Source organism: Triturus cristatus, chromosome 1_1 (genome assembly GCF_964204655.1).
Source record: "Triturus cristatus chromosome 1_1, aTriCri1.1, whole genome shotgun sequence".
In the NCBI taxonomy this organism is placed as follows: domain Eukaryota; kingdom Metazoa; phylum Chordata; class Amphibia; order Caudata; family Salamandridae; genus Triturus; species Triturus cristatus.
Genome location: NC_140579.1, coordinates 1,282,250,351 through 1,282,274,232, shown reverse-complemented (window position 1 = coordinate 1,282,274,232; position 23,882 = coordinate 1,282,250,351).

Genomic DNA, 23,882 nt, shown 5'->3' with positions numbered 1-23,882 from the left:
CAATCTCATAGCCTGAGGCAAGTTGTTCCACAGCCTGGCTGCACAGTATGTGATCGTCCGACCGCCCCAGCATACTCTTCTTATTTTTGGGACTCTAACGAGGCCATGAGTAGCTGATCTAAGGGGGCATTCAGGAACATAGGGTACAAAGAAATTCTCTAGGTCTTCTGTAGCACCGCCATTAATTGCCTTATGCACATATGTAAGCGCCTTGAATTCTATACGTTGTTTTATAGGTAGCCAATGAAGAGATCGTATCCCTGCTGAAGTTGGCTGTCCTCTACTTAAACTCAGCAGAAGCCTAGCTGCTGCGTTCTGTAATGACTGCAGTTTCAACAGTTGACATTTATCGATCCCCAGAAATAAGGCATTGGAGTAGGGCAATTTAGATAGAAAAAGAGCCACCATCACTGTTTTTTGTAATTCTAATGGAATGAAAGGAAAAAATGTTCTCAGTGTCATCAGGAGGAAAAAGCAAGAGGACACAAGACTATTAACTTGGGCCCCCAAGTTGAGTTTATTATCAAAGAGGACGCCCAAATTTCTAATCTTCTCTACTGGGGACGGACATTCTCCGGCCTCTGATGGCCACCATGATTTATTCCACAGGGGCAGACCTGGCCCAAACTCCATCACTTCTGTTTTATCTGTATTTATCTTTAAATATTTCTGACCCATCCAGGACATGATCTCTGTAAGGCAGGAATGGAATCTGCCTGCTATGGTTCCGAGCTGATTGTTGGTAGATAGGACAAGTTGGGAGTCATCAGCATACGAGACCAAAACAAAGCCATGTTTCCTGACGAGGTCAGCTAAAAGTGTCACGTACAGGTTGAACAGCGTAGGAGATAGGGCTGACCCCTGCGGAACTCCGCAAGGAAGGAGAAATCCATCCGATGTCATACCGTACCAGAACAGCTTCTGCTTCCTGTTTCCAAGAAAGGATACCAGAAGAGACAAGGCTGCTCCTCCTATCCCAATCTCCCTCAGCCGCTGCACTAGAGCCATGTGGTTGACGGTATCAAAGGCGGCTGACAGGTCAAGGAGTACTAAGATCGCCTTTCCACCACTATCCACAGCTCTGCGGATCTCTTCGGCTGCCTTAACCAGAGCTGATTCCGTCGAGTGTCGTGGCCGGAAACCATGTTGGGAAGGGTCTATCAAGCTATTAGTGTCTAAATAGGCTGTGAGCATTTTATTCAGGTATTTCTCCAGAACCTTGGCTGCAAAAGGAAGGCCGGCAATAGGGCGATAGTTGTTAACATTGCCCGGATCCAAGCTTGTGTTTTTTTAAAAGGGGGGTGATAGCAGCCCGTTTCCAGATAGCAGGGTACTGTCCAGATTTTATAATTTGATTCAAAATAGGTGTAAGATATTCACAGATCGGATCGGCTGCTCGATGTATAAAAGAAGGTGGACAGGGGTCGGTCGGAGCTCCAGATTTCAGAGAAAACAAAATGTTATTAACCTCCTCTTTGCTCATCGGCTGAAAGCTGGTCAGCCTATTCGAAAGCTGTGTGGAGGGCACCGGCGAATCCCGAGGTTGTATAGTATTTGAAAATGTATCATAAATTCCTTTAATCTTCTCTTGGAAATGTTCCGCAAGGGCATTGCAAAAATTTTGGTCTGGCTTAAAAAAGCTGACTTGTTGGGGTTTAATCAACGAGCTCACTGTTTTAAACAGTTCTCTGGAGGAGTTACCCACATCCTTAATTTTGGTTGTGAAAAAATGTTTTTTGGCAGCCACTATTGCCTCCTTATATTCTTGAATGGAGAGATTGTATAACATTTTCTTTAAGTTGTCATAATCTGTCCTCCAGAGGCGCTCCGCCTTTCTGCAGGTAATCTTTAAACTTTTAAGTTCGGGGGTATACCAGGGGGATGATGTCTTCCCTTTCTGTACTTTTGCTAACTTTACTGGTGCAGTCTTATCAGCTGCTCCCAGAAGCCAGTCATTAAAGTGCTGTATTACAGTGTTATTGTCGCAGTCTAACCCAGTGGGGCCTAAGTCCAAGGCTGACTCAAAAACTCCCTCCTTTACTTTGTCCCAGCGTCTAATAGGGACTTTGATAGGTCTTGCTTGTGCCATGGACTGCCTTTTAGAAATTTTAAGTTTAAAATAGATAGCCTTATGGTCGGTCCATGGCAGATCCAGTAGATTGGCGAGAGAAATGTCTGAATCATTAGTGAAAATCCCGTCCAGCGTATGGCCCGCCATGTGGGTAGGACCAGTTATTATCTGCCCGAGATTGAAAGCCGCCATGTTATCTAAAAGTCTAGTGGTCTCTGAATTATTATTAAATTCCAGGTGATAATTAAAATCTCCCAGGACCGTAAGAGAATAGGGATCAGTATATGATTCCAGGAGAGTCATTAACATTTGCGCGAAAGTTCCTCTGGGGCCGGTATATTAGGATACCCTGGAAGATCTGCATATTTTTAAATTTTATTCGAAATTGCAGTGCCTCTGCTGGAAGAGTAGAGATAGATTCTGTGTGAAGTTTGAGTTTGGCCCGATAAATGATAGCTATCCCTCCACCTTTCCCTATTTCTCTATTTTGTGAGAAATACGCATATCCATCCGGGACTGCAATATTCCAGTCAGGGGCGGAGGAGTTGTCCGTCCAAGTTTCAGTTAGAAAGACGATATCTGGTGTGGAGGAACGTATAAAATCTTCAAGTTCATACCCATGAATGGGCCCTTGCATTGATCGCTGCACTTCATTGTAACCATTCAGTTTGGGATAGGGATTCTCCTTGCTACGTTATTCCTATACGGTCCATCCCTCACGTGCAACCGCATTATCCTATTAAACTGGATGCTAAAGCACCCGTTAAGGTGTCGACGGTGTGTTGGCCCCCCATTATTCATTGCATAAAATGAAGAGAGATTTGTCCCTCATTAACATTTCAGCCGTTCCAGTGACTGATGGAATTGTTTGGGATAAAGGGCCAGATGTATCAAGGTAAATTGCGTTCGCAAACGCTGAAATTTGCAGAATTTCAGCGTTTGCGATCACAATTCAGCTGTGTGCACTGCAGGTAAGTAGAAACCCACTCGCAGAATAAGGAATTGCAAAATTTGCGATTTCCTATTTAGCGCAAGCATTTAGGGAATCGCAATTTGCAATTCCCCAAATGCTATTCTGGGATACATCGCAAATTGCGATTTTGCTGTAAGGAATCTCAAATTACCACCAACTTCAGGTTGATGGTAAATTGCGATTTCCTTTGAAAATGCTATTTTATGCATTTTCCAGAGTGCCATGTGGCACACATACATGCCCTTTGGGCATGTATGTGCGCCACATGTGCACACCTGCACATTTCAGGGGTGCTACAGGGTGTCCTTTAGAATTTGGGTACTCGCAAAATGCGCACGTTATTCCCATTCATTCCTATGGGCCTCTTGGCCCATAGGAATGAATGGGAAGCCATTCCTTATTTGCGACTCGCTGTTTGCGAGTCGCAAATAAGGAATGCTTAGGAATCGCTAAATATTAGCAGATTCCTACCTACATAGCAGTGTGCAAGTCCTTAATGGCGATTCGCAAAAAATCGCTATTAAGGACTCGCAAACTTGTACTTTGATACATGTGCCCCAAAGTTCCTTTTGACATTCGGTCCAACAGAGATCCTGCAGATACCATCTTTGTTCAAAATTTCTATGGGTGATGTAATAGTACCTGGGTTACATTCAGATGATTGGGACGTTGACACTGTAAATTCTGTGCTTTCTGAATTGGAATAATATACTGTTTTTGAATTGGAAGATCTGTACCTTAATTCCGCTAACTAGGCTGATATGTTCTGCTATCATCATAATGGACACAATTTCCTACATAGAACTGGTAGACAGCGTCCCCGTTTTAATTATCCACAGTGGGAACATTGCCCAAACCCAACACCAAAAAGTTCCAAAAAGCTAAGTGTACTTACTTCACGGGGCTCCAAACACCACATCATATTATTTTAAATTAACACCAACACCACCAAAGAAATATATGCTTACTCAAACTAAGCTTATATATATTACAATGTTCGTCAATCAGTTGGCCCTAAAAGATTAGGATTACTGGAAGGACATTGATTTGGGGTGCGAAGTCCTGGCGGGTTGGTTCAAGGCACAGAAACTTTATTTCAAGTCTGTTTAATTCCCATACAAATGATTTTCTTAAGTGAAACAATCCAGCAGACTACTTGTTTATGATGGGCTAAAATTAAAGAAATGAATGCCCCGATCATTCCTTCTGTTACCCATTTTGATTATTGGCAGAACTTTTCAAAGTACTCAGAAGAACAATTAAATAGCATGGTGCAGAACAATACATTTAGGTGCCGATTCCGATCCGTTAAAACCCGGGTACGAACCGCCGGACGGAGCGTTTTCTCCGTCCGACTCGTACCCGGGAAAAATACCTTACAAACATGCAAGTACGATTCGTACGCAAACACCATTTGCGTACGAATCGTAAAAACCACCGACCGACCTAAAAATACCCACAATTCTGATCTGGGACACTGCGGACGTGACGTCCGGACGGAGTCAGGCAGCGTTTCACGAACCAGCAAGTACGATTCGTGCCGACGTCATTCCGCACGGACAATATTTTACGGCCCGTACCCACGTCCCAAAGGCATGGGTACGGGCCGTACCGCCATTGTTGGGGTGACGTAGGGGTGGGCGTGGTACGACCAGTACCCACGCTCCTAAGGCGTGGGTACGGGCCGTACCCCTACGGCACCCCAACAATGGCGGTACGGCCCGTACCCACGTCCCAAAGGCATGGGTACGGGCTGTACCGCCATTGTTGGGGTGACGTAGGGGAGGGCGTGGTTCGACCCGTACCCACGCTCCTAAGGCGTGGGTACGGGCCGTACCCCTACGGCACCCCAACAATGGCAGTACGGCCCGTAACCACGTCCCAAAGGCATGGGTACGGGCTGTACCGCCATTGTTGGGGTGACGTAAGGGTACGAACCGTACCCACGCCTGAAGAGCGTGGGTACGGCCCGTACCACGCGTACCCCTATGTCACCGCCACAATGGTGGCACGGACCATACCCAGGCCCCCCGAGCGTGGGTACGGCCCGTACCACCATTGCAGTGGTGATGTAGGGGTACGCGTGGTACGGGCCGTACCCACGTCCTAAAGGCATGGGTACGGTACGTACCCCTACGGCACCAAAACAATGGTGGTACGACTCGTACCCACGTCCTAAAGGCCTGGGTATGGGCCGTACCTCTACGTCACCGCCACAATGGTGGTACGGCCCGTACCCACGTCCCACAGGCATGGGTACGGCCCGTACCACCATTGCAGTGGTGATGTAGGGGTATGCTTGGTACGAGCCGTACCCACGTCCTAAAGGCATGGGTACGGTACGTACCCCTACGGCACCCCAACAATGGGGGTACGACCCGTACCCACGTCCAAAAGGCATGGGTACGGGCCGTCCCGCCATTGTTGTGGTGCCGTAGGGGTAGGGCCCATACCCAGGCCGTAGGACGGCTCGTACCACACCAGTGGACAGACACATAGGGGTGTGTGGCCATCAGCCCCAGCAGTGCCCAGACATAGCAGGGGTGGGTGCAGAGTCCTCCCAGCAGTGCCCAGACATAGGAGGGGTGGGTGCAGAGTCCCCCCAGCAGTGCCCAGGCATAGGAGGGGTGGGTGCCTATCACTCCCAGCAGTGCCCAGACATAGGAGGGGTGGGTGCAGAGTCCCCCCAGCAGTGCCCAGACATAGGAGGGGTGGGTGCAGAGTCCTCCCAGCAGTGCCCAGACATAGGAGGGGTGGGTGCCTATCACTCCCAGCAGTGCCCAGACATAGGAGGGGTGAGTGCCTATCACTCCCAGCAGTGCCCAGACATAGGAGGGGTGTGTGCAGAGTCCCCCCAGCAGTGCCCAGACATAGGAGGGGTGGGTGCCTATCACTCCCAGCAGTGCCCAGACATAGGAGGGGTGGGTGCAGAGTCCCCCCAGCAGTGCCCAGACATAGGAGGGGTGGGTGCCTATCACTCCCAGCAGTGCCCAGACATAGGAGGGGTGGGTGCAGAGTCCCCCCAGCAGTGGACAGAGACATGGTGGTGTGTACACCATCCTACAATTAGCAAAACACCATGGGTGCATGAAGGCATCCACAAACTGCGACAATGTTGAGAGTGGCATGCCAACACATCACTGACAGCAGTGTCCCACTCCCATGAGGGTGGATGTCCATCCCCCACTGCATGACACATCACATGTGGGTGTGATGACAAATGACACATGCATACCCAACCCTGGTGCTGGCAGCACAATACACACAATGAGAGCATGCAACAAGACTGTATACTCATGTGCCACCCTACTAAACTAAGAGACCCAAAGGGAACACACACTGTCACGCACATTCCAGGACTGATAGGAATGTACAGGTGCTGGGGCAGCCAACAAGGTGTTGCCTTCCATGGAAGGAAAAGGGTGGAGTACCCACAGAGACAATGCCCACAATTGTCAGTCAGGTGACCAAAGACCCTGCAGAACACGTAACACATGTGTGCGAGGATGGGAGTACACAGATGCATAGGGTGTAAAAGGGAACATGTCCACATGAAGTCATGTCAATATACTCCATACACTAGTACAGTGACCACCAAGGATGCCACAAATGATGCAGGTGGAGACATTGCTGAGCATGCATGGCCAAAGTTGAAGGGATCCGTCACACACCCAGGATATGTAGACACAGCTCAACACAACAATTGGGAAACAGCCTGCAGGGAAGATGTCAGGGTCCACAGAGGAAGGAACACACCTTGGGACAAAATCACCATACAGTAAGAGCACACATGACCAATGATTATTTGCAGAGCCCTTGTGATGGCACACAGATACCAGGGTCCACCCCATGAGCAGCACACTACAACATTTCCCAGACACCTAACACATTATCACCACCCCAAATCATGGAGCAGCACCACCAACAGCAAGTCCAGGAAAGCATTAGTGTGCAAAAGAAAAACAAAATGCTTTATTCAGCAGAAAATAATATTTGCTAAATGAATGTCCAGAATATAGAGGGCCCATAGGCCAGGCCATGAGAAAAGTCCTGGTGGGGGACACTTAGGGACGTGTCTCCCCTGGCTTGCCTGCACAGTTCACTGTTCCATTTCATCCACAGAAGGGGGGGCATCATGGGGGGGGGAGGACCAGGCACCGCAGGGACAGGAGGGGCAAGGGTAGGTGTTGTGGGTGCAGGGACGGACGACTCCACCACAGGGGGTGGGGCAGCGCCAAAGGTGGTGGTGAGGATGGCGCTGCATACGGTGGCAAGGTCTCCCAGCGTCTCCCCTGCACCCGAATGAACCACAGGCCCCAAGCGGGGGGGTGGGGGGTCGGAGGGATGGGTTGCAGCGCTACTGGGGGAGGGTTTGAACAGGGTGGGACTCAACTCCCCGGCCCGGGGATTCTCTCGACCGCTTGCGGGGTGGTGTCACACTGGGGCTGAGGGACAGACTGGCCATGAAGGACTCCTTGTCCGACTGTTGGGCAGGGGAGCGAAGGGGAGTGGTTTTGGAGGAAGTGGGTCTTGAGGACTGCGGACTCCCACTGTGGCTGCGTGCCTGCCGTTTGCCCCCAGACCCAGTGGGTGTGCCTACTTCTCCCTGTGTGTGCATGACTGGAGGAGTGCGCTTGGCCTTCCCTGGTGGTGTGCTGCCTGTGTCTGGTGGGGTGCGTGCATGGGGACATCTGGGTGTGCGTGGGACAGGCATGGGAGTGGGAAGTGTGGATGGTGCAGGGGTAGGGGGGACAGAGCGCTGCTGGAGATCCACTGATGCAGTCAGTGACGAGTCTATGGACCTCAGCAACATCCGTTCATCAGACATCGCTGCTGACATGCCCTCCAAGTACGACACCATCTGTGTCAGCAGTGTGGTGTGGCCATGGAGGACAGTAAGCATCGATGTCTGACCAACCTGTAACTGCCGCAGAATGTCCACAGACTCGGCATTGATGGCAGCAGGGGAGACAGGGGCAGAGGGTGCGGTGCCTGGCCCGAAGGAGACCTGTTGGCACCTAGCACGGAGGGAAGGGACCAGAGCAACTGGGAGGCGGGTGATGGGACTGGAGGGGGGGCGACAGATGGAGTGCTGCTTTCAGGGAGCAGCGTCCGCCCCCTCTGGGAGCTCAGCCTCGGACCCGTCAGCATCATAGTCGGTGGTGGGACTGGACAGGTCCTCCGCCGCACTCCCCTCCGCCTCCGTGCCACTCGCTGAGCCAGACTCGCCAGCACTGGTGGCACCGCTGCTGGATCCCTCCTCAAGGTCCGTGCCAGTGTCTCCCTCGGTTTCCCCCGACGATGCTGTGGGAAAGGTGAAGAGACAGGAAATAATCAGACACCTGTATACATATGACACATGATTCAAAACTACATAGGTCACAGTGCGTAGCATGAAAAGCAACATGAGTAACATCTACAATACTACGCACATATGTAGGCCCTGCACCACACAGTTGGTTGACCCACCATGCCACTGAAAAACAATGGAGAGCATGACACAACAGCAAAGAACTTGATATCAAATTAGACAGAGGAGCTAGCCTCTGGGGACAGTCGAGTACTGCATCTGGACCACACACCGTAGCCAAAAAAGGGGTGAGCAGGAACCATGTCTTTTAACTTTTGGCACATGCTGCTTAGCAAACACATTAAACCCTGCCCAACATGACTGGGTCACTGCATGTTGAGTGTATGTTCAGACAATCATCACACACAGGCCAGACCTGGCAAGGACACATACGGTTTGGACATATAGGCTTTGCCCGCACAAACCCCCCCCTACCTGAGACAATGTGAGTGACACAGAGGAAGTACTTACACCTCTTATTCGGGGATTACTAAAATGCCCTTCAATGAATCCTGAATGTACACGAACTAACCCTCGCGTGCCTGTCCACACATATAATTGACAAACAACCATCATCAGATAGTTGTACCAAAACACACAGGCACCGGCCACTGTGAGTATGCACAAGCCAAATTGGGTCACCCTGTACAGTGGACACATGTAGCACACTTAACGTAAATACAAATGAGGCCAGGGTACAATGCCACAGAGCCCAACCTATGCTGAAGACACAGAGAATGTCCACATTGTTGGATGACACACATGATACCTAGGAAAAGGTGCCCCAGGGGACTGTAGTGGCCACACTCCTCCATGGTCCTGGATGGATATGACTGCAACAGAAGCAAACGTCCCTGCACTATGCATATCTCCCACTCATGCACATCATGTCTGAGGGCACAAAATTGGTCATGCATGCTGTAAGGCAGTACACTTTTCAGACACACTCCTATGTCGGAACTCAGCATCAGTGCCAAGTAACATGGACCCCACATTGACTGAACTGGCCAGGGCACAGGCAAGGACCCAGCACATGTTACACACCACCCCCACACATGATGCTGCAAGCATTGGGCACTTGGATTAACTGGCAGCCTAGATAACCTTGTGCAAGAGTGACTACACACAGACCAGGGAACACATGTCAAGGAGGGGAAGGGAGGAAGAACAGCACCGGTTAACTGGGGGGAACAGGATATGTACTGCACATATGAACCCTGGCAGTGTATCCATGCAACTGCGCACTTCCAAAAGCTGGTGACACACAACAAACACACATGTACCTACCCCCTTCCTGCTGCTGCTTCTCTGCTAAGCGCCTATCCAAGTCAGGGAAGACCACCGCCAGGACACGCTTCATCTGGTGGGTCAGACGCCGGCGCCCACGGTTCTTATGGCTCTCTGGTGAGTCCCCCAGCAGGACCCGGGCGATCCTCCTGGTCCAGCACCGGATATCCTGCCAGCGTTTCCTCACCTGGGCCAGGCGACACCTCCGACCCTCCACCGACCTCACGGCACTGACGGCTTGCTTCCAGATCTCCCCCTTGGCATAGACGCCTACCTGTGAGGATGACAAAGTGAGACAACATCGATACACCTGCTCCATGTCACAGAGACACACATTTGAACAATTTGGCTGGTTTGAACAGGGCATAGTATGCAGCAAACTCATTGCACCTTTGTCATAGGGACATCATCCTCTGGGGACGGCCAAATGCACTACGTGGCATTGAAAGTACACAGGTGGAATGAGGGGTGCAACACAATCACTGATCCCGGCTCACACTGTGCATCACAAGCTACACCACGATTATGTACAGCACCTCAAAGCAGTCACATGCCCCAGGCCACTGACGCAACCTCAGCAGGGTACACAGACACACACAGGCACAGGACAATCACCTGCCATTGGCAACTGCGGGTACAAACATCACTCTGCACATGTGCCACTAGACTGGGGTGTGTCACAGGTGTGGGGCAGGCTCAGCACGTCAGACATACAGCACTGCTCACTGCACACATCAGATGGGTAGGGTATATGCATCCCTCATGCAGCTGGGTTGCAACACTCCACATAGACACTCACCCACATGACAGGGGATTTACACACACACCAATGTCCAGGGGACGAACACATCATTTGGACACTCTCACCACAGGTACACTCAACTCACACACATCTGTGGGTACAGTCACCTGTCACACTGGGGGAACCACAGAATCACATCAGGACTGTAGAAACAACATTCCCAAGAGGATTAGCCAGGCTGAATGTGGCATGCACCATGCAGTGATTGTCACAGTAAGCACTATGCATGCTCTGCATGGGAGACACGAGGCATTCCCCCCCCTGGGACCCACTCCAAAGAACATTGCATGTCTGTCACACCTGGACACAATGCCAGAAGTGACAGTCACAAAAAAGGGGCACAGTCTAAGCTAATGGAGTCAGCACTCACCTGGTCCCCTGGTCTCCCATACAGGCAAGGGTACTGTGGGAGGATCACAATCAGCAGGACCTGGTTCTCCTCCTGGGTGAATGGCTGTGCCCTCTCCACAGACCTGGACATGGTGCCAGAGGAATCACGAGCAGCAGCAGTGGTGTGGAATGAAAGGTTGTGCAGGCAAGTGCTCTCTCATGGGGCCTGGCTGCCTTATATTTGCCTTGCTGGCCAGTTTCATTTACAGGAGTACAGAGTGATTGGTCAATCTCATTTGCATCCTACGTTTCCTCGAATCCCTTTAAACCTACCCCAGTGGGTGCCATTGCATGTTTTAAAAAATGAGCATGATGTCAAGTCAACAACCACTTTGCAACTTTGTATATTGTCTCACACCGACTTCTGCTGGCCACCTGATGAAAAAGTTTGAACTTTAAACTGGGTCTCCATGACAACCAGCATGCATTTAGGCCCTTATAATTGTCCCTCATGTGTCCCCTATGTAATTTCACTATACACACACAGGTACGGAGCGTTCCACGCCCCTAGGGCACCACTACTCCAGTGATACTGTCCGCACAGGCGTCTGTAGGGTCCGTATCACCATGGTTGTGACGCCGTACGCGTACGCCATAGGGATACGGTCCGTACACGCGTGTGTAGGGGCCGTATCACTATGGTTGTGTCGCCGTACGCGTACGCCATAGTGATACGGCCCCTACACATGCGTCTACGGACCGTATCCCTATGGTGTACCCCTACGGCGACACAACCATAGTGGTACGGACCCTACAGACGCCTGTACGGACCGTATCCCTATGGCGTACGCCTACAGCGACACAACCATAGTAGTACGGACCCTACAGACGCCTGTATGGACCGTATCCCTAGGGCGTACGCCTACGGCTGCACTACCATAGGGATACAAACCCTACACACGTGTGTACGGACTGTATCCCTAGGGCGTACGCCTACGGCGACTCAACCATAGTGGTACAGACCCTACAGATGCCTGTACGGACCGTATCCCTAGGGCGTACGCCTACGGCGACACAACCATAGTGGTACGGACCCTACAGACGCCTGTACGGACCATATCCCTAGGGCGTACGCCTACGGCTGCACTACCATAGGGATACGGACCCTACACACGCGTGTACGGACCGTATCCCTATGGCGTACGCCTACGGCGACACAACCATAGTGATAAGGACCCTACACACGCCCTCAGAGCGTGTGTATGGTGCGTTTCACACCTTACACTGGTGACAGGCGGCACACAGAAAGGAATTGAGCTGTCATACTTGGCCGAGGCTGGACATCAAGTCATTGTCAGTGCAGTCCTACATGTCTCGGGCCTAGGTGTGTCAGGCTGTGATGTGGCACAAATCTCCTCATGTTTGAACCCAATAGATGTGTGATGAGCTGTGTACACATGTCATGTGTCAAGGTGCACTATGTGCCACACATCCCCTTCACACCTTTGACATGTGTGCATGTAGTACAGACTTGTTGAGCACTGCGTCACTGGCATGGCACAGTCGCCAACACCCGCAACTGTCCCCTGATGCCAGGTACACGGATAATGACACCTGAAATGTGACTACCGGCGTTGCACGATGTGAGTATGTCATGTGTGTGTCATGTGTTCCCATAAGCTTGCTGTTGGTGTTCCGTCAAATGCATCTGCAGTTGCTGCATCCAACATGTGCATGTGTGTGGATGGGCATGGCACACTATTATGCACACCAGGACACATGTGGAATCAGACGTAACGTGTGTATGTATGCATCGAACATGGACTTGCGAGACAAGGACATATCTGCATAGTATCAATGTATGTGTGATCAGTTTTGACATGTACCCCTTCATGGCAAGGTGTGTGGTCTGTCCTTTTTTCAGGGACATGTGACCTGTGCCTCTAGTGTTCCGCAACCTGTCTGTATGATAAACATCCTTATTCTGCACACATGTGGATGTCTGTCACTCCTGTAATGCGTCTGCCTGTTCACTTACACTGGCCCACAGCTAGTTTCATGCCATGTCATGTTGAGCTTGTGAATCCACGTTTGTAGCTGGCTCTTGGTAGGAGTGTCACCTGCCTGGCATACATGTCCAGGATATATTGCACAGACCTGACTCTGCATGTAGCATATGTGTATTGGCTGTTCAACATGTGCTCAGTACATTGACAGTGTTGTTGTACTGTACTCACTCTTCGTTGTCCCTTCCAAATTACTGCAGGGCTCCGCCTCTCCCCCGACCAATCCCAGACTTGGCTGCCCTGAGGGAGCGTGACTGTATACGCCGCTACCGCTTTACCCAACGGTTGATTCTGAACTTGACAGCAAGGCTGGCACCACACCTCCAACCGCTACACAGGTATCCTACTGCACTGACACCCAAGATGAAGGTGATGGCAGCCCTACATTTCTTTGCCACGGGTACGTTTCAAGAGACCATAGCTCATGTTGGTGGCATGTCCCAGACCATGTTCAGCCGTGTCCTGCATGATTTTTTAGAGGCCATGTTGCTTCACCTGGATGAGTTCATTCATTTCCCAACTCCTGAGCAGTTGACAGGTGTCAAGGGTATCTTCTATGCCCTGGGAGGGATGCCCCATGTCATTGGTTCTATTGATGGGACACATGTGGCTTTGGTACCACCACAGGCACAGGAGGTAGCCTATAGAAACAGGAAACATTACCAGTCCATTAATGCCCTTGTGGTGTGTCTTGCTAACATGGTGATTTCCCATGTCTGTGCTCGTTTTCCAGGATCAGCACACGATGCCTACATCATGAGGCGTAGCAGGGTGCCTGAAATGATGCTGCAGCTGCGCAACGAACGAGCATGTCTTGTTGGTGGGTATACTCTGTTACTCCTGTATTTAGCATCATCTTTCTGTCTTACTGCTTCTCCTGACCCACTTCTGTCCATGATGTTTCCATGTAGGGGACTCTGGCTATCCCAACATGCCATGGCTGATCACGCCTCTCCACAACCCCAGAACGGCTGCCGATCACCGGTACAACAACTCCCATGGGCAGACCAGGCGAGTGATAGAGAGGACCTTTGGCCTCCTGAAGAGCCGATTCCGGTGCCTCCACAAGACCGGCGGCGCACTCCCATATGCACCGGTGAAGGTCTGCAAAATCTTCCTTGTGTGCTGCATGCTGCACAACATGGCAGTGGAGAAAGCTGTGCCACTCATCCTGGATCCGGATGAGCAGGAACATCCACCCGTGGAGGACGAGGTGCTTGGTGACGAGGCAAGTGATGTTGAGGAGGAGGAGGAAGAGGACATCCGGAGTCGGCTCATACGCAACTTCTTTGCTTAGTGGTGAGTTGCAGTGTCTGAGTGTGCACGCATTGAGCCTTGTGTGGCACGTGTTGCAATGTGTGGGTCCATCTGCATGTATGGCAAGTGAGTCAGAGGTGTGTTTGGATGTGTCACTCGAGTGATGGTGTAATAACAGTATGTCTTACCTGAGACACTATTTTCACCTAGCATGTTGACAACCTTATACGTGTCGAGTACATGCCCATGCATGCGGATGTGCTTCTTTTGGCTCACTTCTCGTGTGTCTCTCATCCCCAGGTATTTGCCCATGCTGTCTGCTGGTGGCATTGTTGTGCTCCTGCTATTCCTCATGAATACAGCAACGTGTGCTGAATCAGCGTAACATGCACGGACATGTCAAAAAATCACCTTAGGGTAAGGGATGCACCACAGCTTTTTGGGTGTGCTATTTGTTTGGAATGTGTGTGCACTGCTCCTGTTCATGCTTGGTTACTTATATATTATTATTCTAATTCACAAGAGCAACCCTTATGTCCCTGTGAACCGGGTAAGTACGAAGTACAGAAAACAATATTCACAAGGAACTCATTTATACATATTCATCTGTTATATGCAACATCAATGGTTGCTTTTGAAACAATCACTTACATGGATATCAAGAAAATAATGACCTAATAAAAATACAATAAAGCTAAATTAATGATGATCACATTAAACCCACACAAGAACTATTTCCTTTTGAAATATACCAAACCTCAGCCGAGGTTAGTTTATTTAGTATACAATGTTTAAATCACAAGTATAACATCTTATATATAAAAAACATTTATTTCATACGTTTGCAGTGCAAAGTGAACCCCAGTGAATGAACCATAACCTCTTATGACGTGACAAGGTGAAAAAAAGACTTTATAAGGTTATTGGAAAATTTTGTAAGGACAGATTATATACAATGTACAATAGTTCAGTCAAAGCTGTCTCTTATTCTATTGTCGACGGCGTTTCTATGCGGCGCTGACCCATTCGTAACCAGTCGCCTAGTCCACAAATGAACTGTCTGTATTCCGTTTGCAGCTGACTCAATTTCGCTCCAGCGAGATTGAGTCAGCTGCAAACGGAATACAGACAGTTCATTTGTGGACTAGGCGACTGGTTACGAATGGGTCAGCGCCGCATAGAAGGTATCCAACGGTGCTATAATTGAAGTAGGAAGACTTGTTCCTCTCTCATGAACTCTAGACACAATTTCAAAATAGGAGTGAAGTAAACTATAGGGAATCTGAATCCTATAAGATTCCATCTAAACATTTGATTACCATCTTGAATCTATAACTTGGAGGAAGATAAGTCCAAGTCTGGATATATTCTTTATCCAGCGTATCATTTTACATACTGGATCCTATATGGACGAATGTATGGGTTACACTGTCCCCAGAAATACAGTCCTGATGAGACCCAGTATCTAAAGCGGGAGACAGCTTTGACTGAACTATTGTACATTGTATATAATCTGTCCTTACAAAATTTTCCAATAACCTTATAAAGTCTTTTTTTCACCTTGTCACGTCATAAGAGGTTATGGTTCATTCACTGGGGTTCACTTTGCACTGCGAACTTATGAAATAAATGTTTTTTATATATAAGATTTTATATTTGTGATTTAAACATTGTATACTAAATAAACTAACCTCGGCTGAGGTTTGGTATATTTCAAAAGGAAATAGTTCTTGTGTGGGTGTTAGACCTGTCAGCCCTTTGGCAGTTCCCTCCTCATTTTATTATTTTTGTTCCTTTCCCCCTTCTCAATTTTTTTCTGTCTACCAAACTTTTTGGGTGCTGGTGTAGAGGTTCTGGGCGCCTCATCCTCACCACCTGAGGGAGAGGCGCAAGGTGTGCCACTGAGGAAGGTAGATGGGGGAGGTGAGATTCACAAAATGGTGGCTCCAACTGTCACCTCAGCACCTGGACCATGACTGCTATGGGAGGTTCCAGAACCTTCTGGATCTCTCTGGCAAGTCAGGTCCAAGGTGATAAATAGAGGTGACAGGAGGGCGGCCATTTTAGGTGAGAGGAGGCTGCAGGCTAGTCAGGAGTAAGGCACGTGAGTGGGGAGGTGGCTGTGCTGGACAAGGAGTGGACAGATCTCAGGATTTGCCAGGGTATCTTCGTCAGTGACACCACCCTCAACCACCTGACCGGTCCCTGAACGCAGCCGTGACTTTGGAGATCCCCGTACCAGAGAAGGTCTCAAGGTAGTTGAACCCCTGATTCACTGGACCTGGGAGTGAGTCAATGCCTGGGGCCGCCTACTCCCCGAGTCCATTGTTACCTGGGATTGCAGGACTGGCCGGGTGTTGCCACCCCCCTTTGACAGATAGAAGAGGTGATCGTGCCCAAGCCCCAAGAGTCTATCTGGCCTCTGTCACTGTTCCAGTGTGGGATCCGGCACCCGTTAACCCCCCCCCCCTTTACAGGACCCGTCTTGAAACCCTGGCCGCCACCTTTCCCCCCCGAGGTTGTGAAGTTTACCTAGTGCCCTACGGCAGGAGCCGCTGTCGCTGTAGAGCCTGAGGGAGGGATTGGCCCCAGAGGTGTGTCAGGCGAGGGAGCGACGCGTCCGTCCCCGTGAGGAGATCAACTCTCTGGAAGTGCGGGAAGTGAGGCGGGGAGGCTGCCGTCCTCATCACGTGCGAAGGGCCTAGCGCCGCCCCACTGTTGCCGGACGTGATCGGAGGCCACACCCTGCGAGTCGCACTGAACCTGGGACTGGTGGACGGGCCTTCCAGCAGTAGCGACGGAGAGGGGCTCGCCATCCGCGAGTGGAGAGTGCACTACAGCAATCCCTGGTGGGAGGTGTCCGGAGGGTGTGCGCTGACCCCCCCCCCCTGTAGGAAGGATTCCTGCATCCTGATCAGGCAGCAAGCTCCGTTCCCCGAAAGGAGGGAACGTACGTACTGGCAGCGGTGCATCATCCACAAGGAGGACTACAAGTGTATACAGTAAGCTGGGCCCATAACCCAAGGGAAAGGGGAGAAGACTTGGGACTGGGGAGTATGTTTGAAGGCTAAAGGGGGACCCAGTTGAACCGAGTGTTGTTCCGTGGGGAAGCCGAGGGCCGGCTGTAATTACCGGCACCTCAGCCCAACCGAGGGTGCGACTGAGGTGATTGGATAACAGGACGAGATCTTGTGCCAGCAAGAGCCTAGAGGTACTGCCAACTAGGGAGGGAATAGCACAACGTTAAAGTAACCTACAAGCAGATTACCTGAAGGAAACGAACTGGTTGCCAGCAGTTAATGAGCCTCGCTGTCAGGAGAGACCCGTTTAGATCAGGGGATAAGCTGAATTGTGTAATGGGAGAGTGCTCTTCAGAGCGCCGTCTGTGAGGAGGTTAACAATTCCTTCAGAGCCAAGGCGCCGGGTGGGGCCACCTAGAGGGGCTACAGATCTGTTGTAATGGAGTTACCTCGAGGGGACTGTTACCGTGAATTATAATGAAATGTTTACCCTGACATATGTGCAAAGGGTTTATCTTGAAACGTACTGTAAATGTTTATTTTGAAAGTTAAAGAAAAGTTTATCTAGTACAGTAAAGTCCAGATTTAGCCTTAGAATATAGAGAGAGGTTCAAATGCGAATGAAATGAAATGGTTCAGATTGTAATGTCAAACTGAAAGCCGGATTTTAATAAGAAAGAAATGATATAAAGCTTACAGTAAACCTTACACAAAATCGGTGTATTGTTCTTTTTGAGTGGTGTTGCGCAAGATTGCGAGCTGAGTAGGATGCAGGCCTGAAAAGCCAAACGGAGTGGTGAGCCTTTTGACCTGAGCCAAGCTACCCCTAGGACGTAGGTCCAACAGTGGGTTTACTGTGATCATCATTAATTTAGCTTTATTGTATTTTTATTAGGTCATTATTTTCTTGATATCCATGTAAGTGATTGATTCAAAAGCAACCATTGATGTTGCATATAACAGATGAATATGTATAAATTAGTTCCTTGTGAATATTGTTTTCTGTACTTCATGTTTGGTTACTTAGCATACATGTAGAATCACCATGGGTCACATGACATGGAGCTGGATTCACCTGAATTGATAGTCACACTTGGTGACAGTCATCTGTAATGTGATTGTGGATTGTGATGAAGGCATCAAAGTGTGTAACACTGCCCTTGGAAACATATGGGATGCACCGGGTTGAGATAGTGTGGGACATCCCCATTAGTGGCTCAATGGTGAATTGCAGCCTCTCCGTGAGCAGCACGGGGTGTTTGCCTCAAACCCGTCACTTGTGTGCCAGTTCTATGGGTTTCCTGCATCTGTGGTGCAAAGGGGGGTGCCAGTGTAGGTTCCACATGTTCATCCACATGACCTGTGCATCTGTTGATATAGATGCATTTGCCTTCCGGCAAACATGACTAATAAAGGTGTCCCTCAGCCTCCAAGGTGCCTCATCTCTGTCAATGCAGGTCTCTTGCCACTGTGCATGCGGCATGTCTGGCATAGTTGTCACAGATTGTGCATATGAGTCTATGTGTAGAGTAGCAAGATGCAAGCTGTTTGTCAGGGATTATGATATGTATTGTGCATGATGTACATGGCTGTGTAGGTATTTTGGCATCTCAGTCCCCACAACGGCCACTTTGCTGCATGTGCATCCATTGTCTGTGTGTGTGCCATGTTGAACCAGACACTCCTCCCTTCTCATACACCTTTTGCAGTAATCCTTTCTGACATGCTTGTGTTAGTGTGCAACTTGTGGCATGGTTTTCAGGACATGGCGCCTGCTGCTGCAGGCCCTGCAGCAAGGGCACACAGAGTTTCTATATTTGCCCTCACACACACGCCTCTAAGACGCACCCCCCTTCCTCCCTCCACCCATTCATTTTGGTGTAATCTGCTTGTGTGTGACACAGTTGTGGTGGGAAAGGCTGGACCGTCTGCACATGCTACGTGCACATTGCACGTGCCTCATGTCCTTGCATGTGCCACATCACGCTACACCAATCAATCAATCAATCAATCAAAGACATTTCTAAAGCGCACTACATACCCGTAGGGTCTCAAGGCGCTGGGGGTAGGGGGGGTGCCGCTACTGCTCGAACAGCCAGGTCTTCAGCTTCTTCCTGAAGGAGAGGTGGTCTTGGGTCAGGCGCAGGTCGGTCGGGAGGGAGTTCCAGGTCTTGGCGGCCAGGTAGGAGAAGGACCTTCCTCCTGTAGTCGCTCTTCGGATGCGGGGGACCGCGGCGAGGGCGTGGTTGGCTGAACGGAGGTGGCGTTTGGGAGCGTAGAAGTTGATTCGGCTGTTGAGGTAGCTCGGGCCTTGGTCGTGTAGGGCTTTGTGTGCGTGGGTGAGGAGGCGGAAGGTGATTCTTTTGTTGACGGGGAGCCAGTGTAGGTCTCTCAGATGTCCGGAGATGTGGCTGGTTCGTGGGATGTTGAGGCCACCCACCAAGCAATGTCCATCCAATACATCTGTTGCATGCACTTCGGCATGCACTCATCGCCCACACAACACCTTTGCATAATGAGTGTGCAACTCCAACTGCCTACACAGCGCTGGCACGCCTTCCAGGCCCTGTCACACCAACCAGGTCTGTACCCCAACATGGCCATGTGAGTGGTACTCCAGGCCTCTGCATGTAGTATGGTGTCGTTGTGGGACACATGGCACAGGTATCATGTCTCAGCGTGTCAGTCTACAATGTGTCCAGGATCCCCCTCTACACCATGACATGCGCACTGCATCTCATCCTCATCTGGTGTCCCATTGACAGGCAGGTGCTCCTAACCCTCCTCAAAGACGCAGTCCTTGCCAGTTCTCATATTGAATAATGCATGGTATCCATTGGCAGATGGCTGCACGTTGGCCACCTGATGCTGGACTTCTACACGACTGAGGTGTTCATCTGTGGATTGTCCCCTTACAGCTGGGTCAACTGCTTGTGTCCCACCCGCAAGGGCCCTGCACAGGCACACAGTGTCCACGCACACGAGCTGGTGTGCATCATGGAATGCTTGCTCACATGAGCTATGCTGATCACCAGCATCTGTACCTCAGGCTTCAGCACACTCTGCATTATGCACAAGATCCACAGTTCAATCCACCTCAAGGCAAGACAGACCATCCCCCAGGTCAACTTCAACATCCGTGTCTAATCCTACCCTGCACTCTAGTGAGGAGTACGTTACAACTCCCATGAGACTTGTCCACATCCAGGGTGCATCTGCACACCTCTGCTTCAACATCCGGCGACCCAGCCACATCCCCGTCCAACAGAGATAGCTGCAATGGATCACTGTCAGCTGCAGGATGACCTTCACAATCCACGCCCACACTCAGGATGCAGCCCACGACCACGACCCCAACACAACCTTGTGGCACTGTCATCCAAGACCCCATTGTGCCATCTCCATGCATCCAACCTTGGCCTGGCCACCATTCTCCACATCCACCTGACTCCTGCTTGCAGGACATAGTTCTCCCACCTGGCTACACATACCTGGGACTCCCACCCCAGGACACTCCACATGATCCCTGACCTCTGCGCATGACTGTTGCTCTTCGAAATAGGTCTGTCCGCACAGTTGTGCAGGCACCCCCTCAGCTGGTTGGGCCCATCACGGGTGAGTATGGTGCTCCATGTCTGTATTGGATGATACATTGTGACCCATGTGTGTCCTGTGCCAGACTCAGACCCCAGGGTATGCATGGTTGGAGTTACTTCAAAACTCAGGCATGGTTTGACTTTCCAACACACACATGTAATGGAATAATGCTAAATGACGGCATCATCTGGTGATTTCTAAGATTTTTCTTAGTGGTGGGGTACGTGTTTGGGGGGATGTAAAGTGGTGCTCGCCGGGTGTCTGTAATCCAAAGTTCACAGGGGGAGTTGGGATCCTTGCCATTGGAAGTCATCAGAGTCCATGCCACAGTCTTTGTCAACATTGGTCAGACAGTGACCAGCAAGTCCATGTAGCAGAGAATGTCATTGGATGAGGTGAGGCTGTTGCGCCAGAGGGGCAGGTGCCAGGCCAGGTGACCTGGGAGATGGTGATGGTCCGCTGACTCTCACGGTCTTTTGCGTGGACGACCCACCTTCCTCCGGGGACCCTCAGAAGCAGGCCTTGACGATGTCTGGGATGCTCCGTCGGACGAATCCTCCTCCTCCTGATCCCTCCCTGTGGCTGGTGGTGATCTACGCCTGGTGGCACAGGGAGGGTTGCCCATGTTTTCAGCAATCCGATGGAGTACACGGGTCATGTCCGTTTGCACCGCCACGAGCTCAGCCAGTCTTGCCTCCATCCGTCCTTGGTGTTGCTGTTGACTGGCATATTGCTCGGCCTGCACGTTCTTAATCTGATTGAGGGCCTCCACGGCCTGGCTGATGCCCCTGGTGTCACGCCGGTATTTATTTATTTATTTATTTATGGGCTTGTAACGCGCCGGCATCACACCCGAAGGTGTATCTCCGCGCGGTGCTGTGAAGAACAGGTATGGCAGCGCTCCAACTAGAACAGGGTAGTCTTTAAGTGTTTCCTGAAGGCTAGATGGCTAGGACAATCTCTGAGGGAAAGAGGAAGACTGTTCCACAGACGCGGGCCCATGATGGAGAGGGCGCGACCTCCCTGTCTGGTCTTGTTATGTCTAGGAACCAGAAGTAATAGCTGATTGCTGGACCTAAGAATGCGGGAAGGGCGGTGGTATACAAATTTCTCGGCCAGGTAGTGAGGACCGAGGTTGTGAAGACTCTTGTGCACCACACAGCAAATCTTAAATTCCACCCGTTTCCGGATGGGAAGCCAATGGAGGGCCTTGAGGAGGGGCAAGGATGGGGTTCTAGGGGGGGCATTGGTCACCAGGCGGGCCGCAGTGTTTTGAACCACCTGAAGTTTATTAAGCACTCCTTCATTGGCTGCTAAGAATAGGCCATTGCAATAGTCCAGGCGGCTCAAAACGAGGGCCTGGACCAAGGTCTTTCTTGTATGGTCTGGTAGAAGGGGGAACACCTTCCGAAGGAGGCTAATAATGTGAAAGCAGGAACCCGCCGTGGTGCTGGCATGATGAGCAAGGGTGAGATCATGATCTAGACGGACCCCCAGATTTTTCACCACCTGTTTAGGGGATGGGGCCTGACCCAGACTGGAGGGCATCCAGTCAGGGGTCCACAGGGTTTTTGCCCCTCCGAATAGCATGACCTCAGACTTCCCCACATTACACTGGAGAAAGTTCTGGGCCATCCAGCTGGCGATCGCAGTCATGCCGTTGGAGAAAGCTTGTCTTATCTCCGGGGTAAAGTTTTTAAAAGTGAACAGTAGCTGCGTATCGTCAGCGTAGGAGATAGGCATAAACCCGAAAGACCTCACAATGTTGGCCAAAGAGGAGACATATACGTTAAACAACGTAGGGCTGAGACAGGAGCCCTGCGGGACTCCTCTGGTGATGCTGGCCGAGGGGGAGCTGAAGGAACCCATATTCACCTTCTGGGTACGTTCAGAGAGAAAGCTGATGAACCACGCCAAGGCGGATCTATCAATACCAATCTCCTTTAATCTGGTAAGGAGAATTGCGTGGGATATGGTGTCGAATGCTGCGGACAAGTCCAGCAGCACCAACACCACTGACATCCCTCTGTCCAGGGACAAGCGTATAGCATCCGTGACGGAAAGAAGAGCCGTCTCGGTGCTATACCTGGGCCTGAACCCCGACTGAGAGTGGTCCAGACAGCCGGACTGCTCAATGAAGCTGGAAAGATGGTGATTCACATGCTTCTCCATCAATTTGCTGATGAACGGCAAGAGGGAGATAGGCCTCAGATTAGTCATATCAGACCAGGGGATGGAGGTGTTTTTCCTGATAGGCTTGACCATGGCCTCCTTCCACTCCCGGGGGACCAGTCCCTCAGAGAGGGAGCGATTGATCACCGTCTGAATAGAAGGACTGAGGACACTCCCAATGAGGTGCATGACACGGGCAGGTACAGGGTCCACTGGGCTGCCAGATTTAATAGTCCCGATCAGGGAGTTGACTTGGTCCAAGCTCTGCGCTCTGCGCTCCCCACTAGCCGGTACCTGTTTGTGTGTGTTTGCACAGTCTAGCTTTTAATTTGTCACTACGATATTTTATAAAACTTTTTGTCATACTTACTGCCATTACTGTGAGATTGTGCTGACGCTCTGACTCTTTGAGGGCTTGTGCTCGATTCTTCCCCTGCCCCGCCCCGGTCCGACACGGCAACCAGTGCCGATTGAGCGGAGGGCGGGACAGGAAGAGCCAGTGACCCCACCCACACTATCGCGCTGCTAGCGCTCTAGCTGACTGCATCAGGCAGGGCATTTAAGGCGGCGAGGAGCAGCGGGAGCTTGCGGAAGGGAGGACGGTGGCAGAGTCTCCCCGACCCGCTTTACTATCTGCTGTGATCGCAACAGCGCTCTGCGCTCCCCACTAGCCGGTACCTGTTTGTGTGTGTTTGCACAGTCTAGCTTTTAATTTGTCACTACGATATTTTATAAAACTTTTTGTCATACTTACTGCCATTACTGTGAGATTGTGCTGACGCTCTGACTCTTTGAGGGCTTGTGCTCGATTCTTCCCCTGCCCCGCCCCGGTCCGACACGGCAACCAGTGCCGATTGAGCGGAGGGCGGGACAGGAAGAGCCAGTGACCCCACCCACACTATCGCGCTGCTAGCGCTCTAGCTGACTGCATCAGGCAGGGCATTTAAGGCGGCGAGG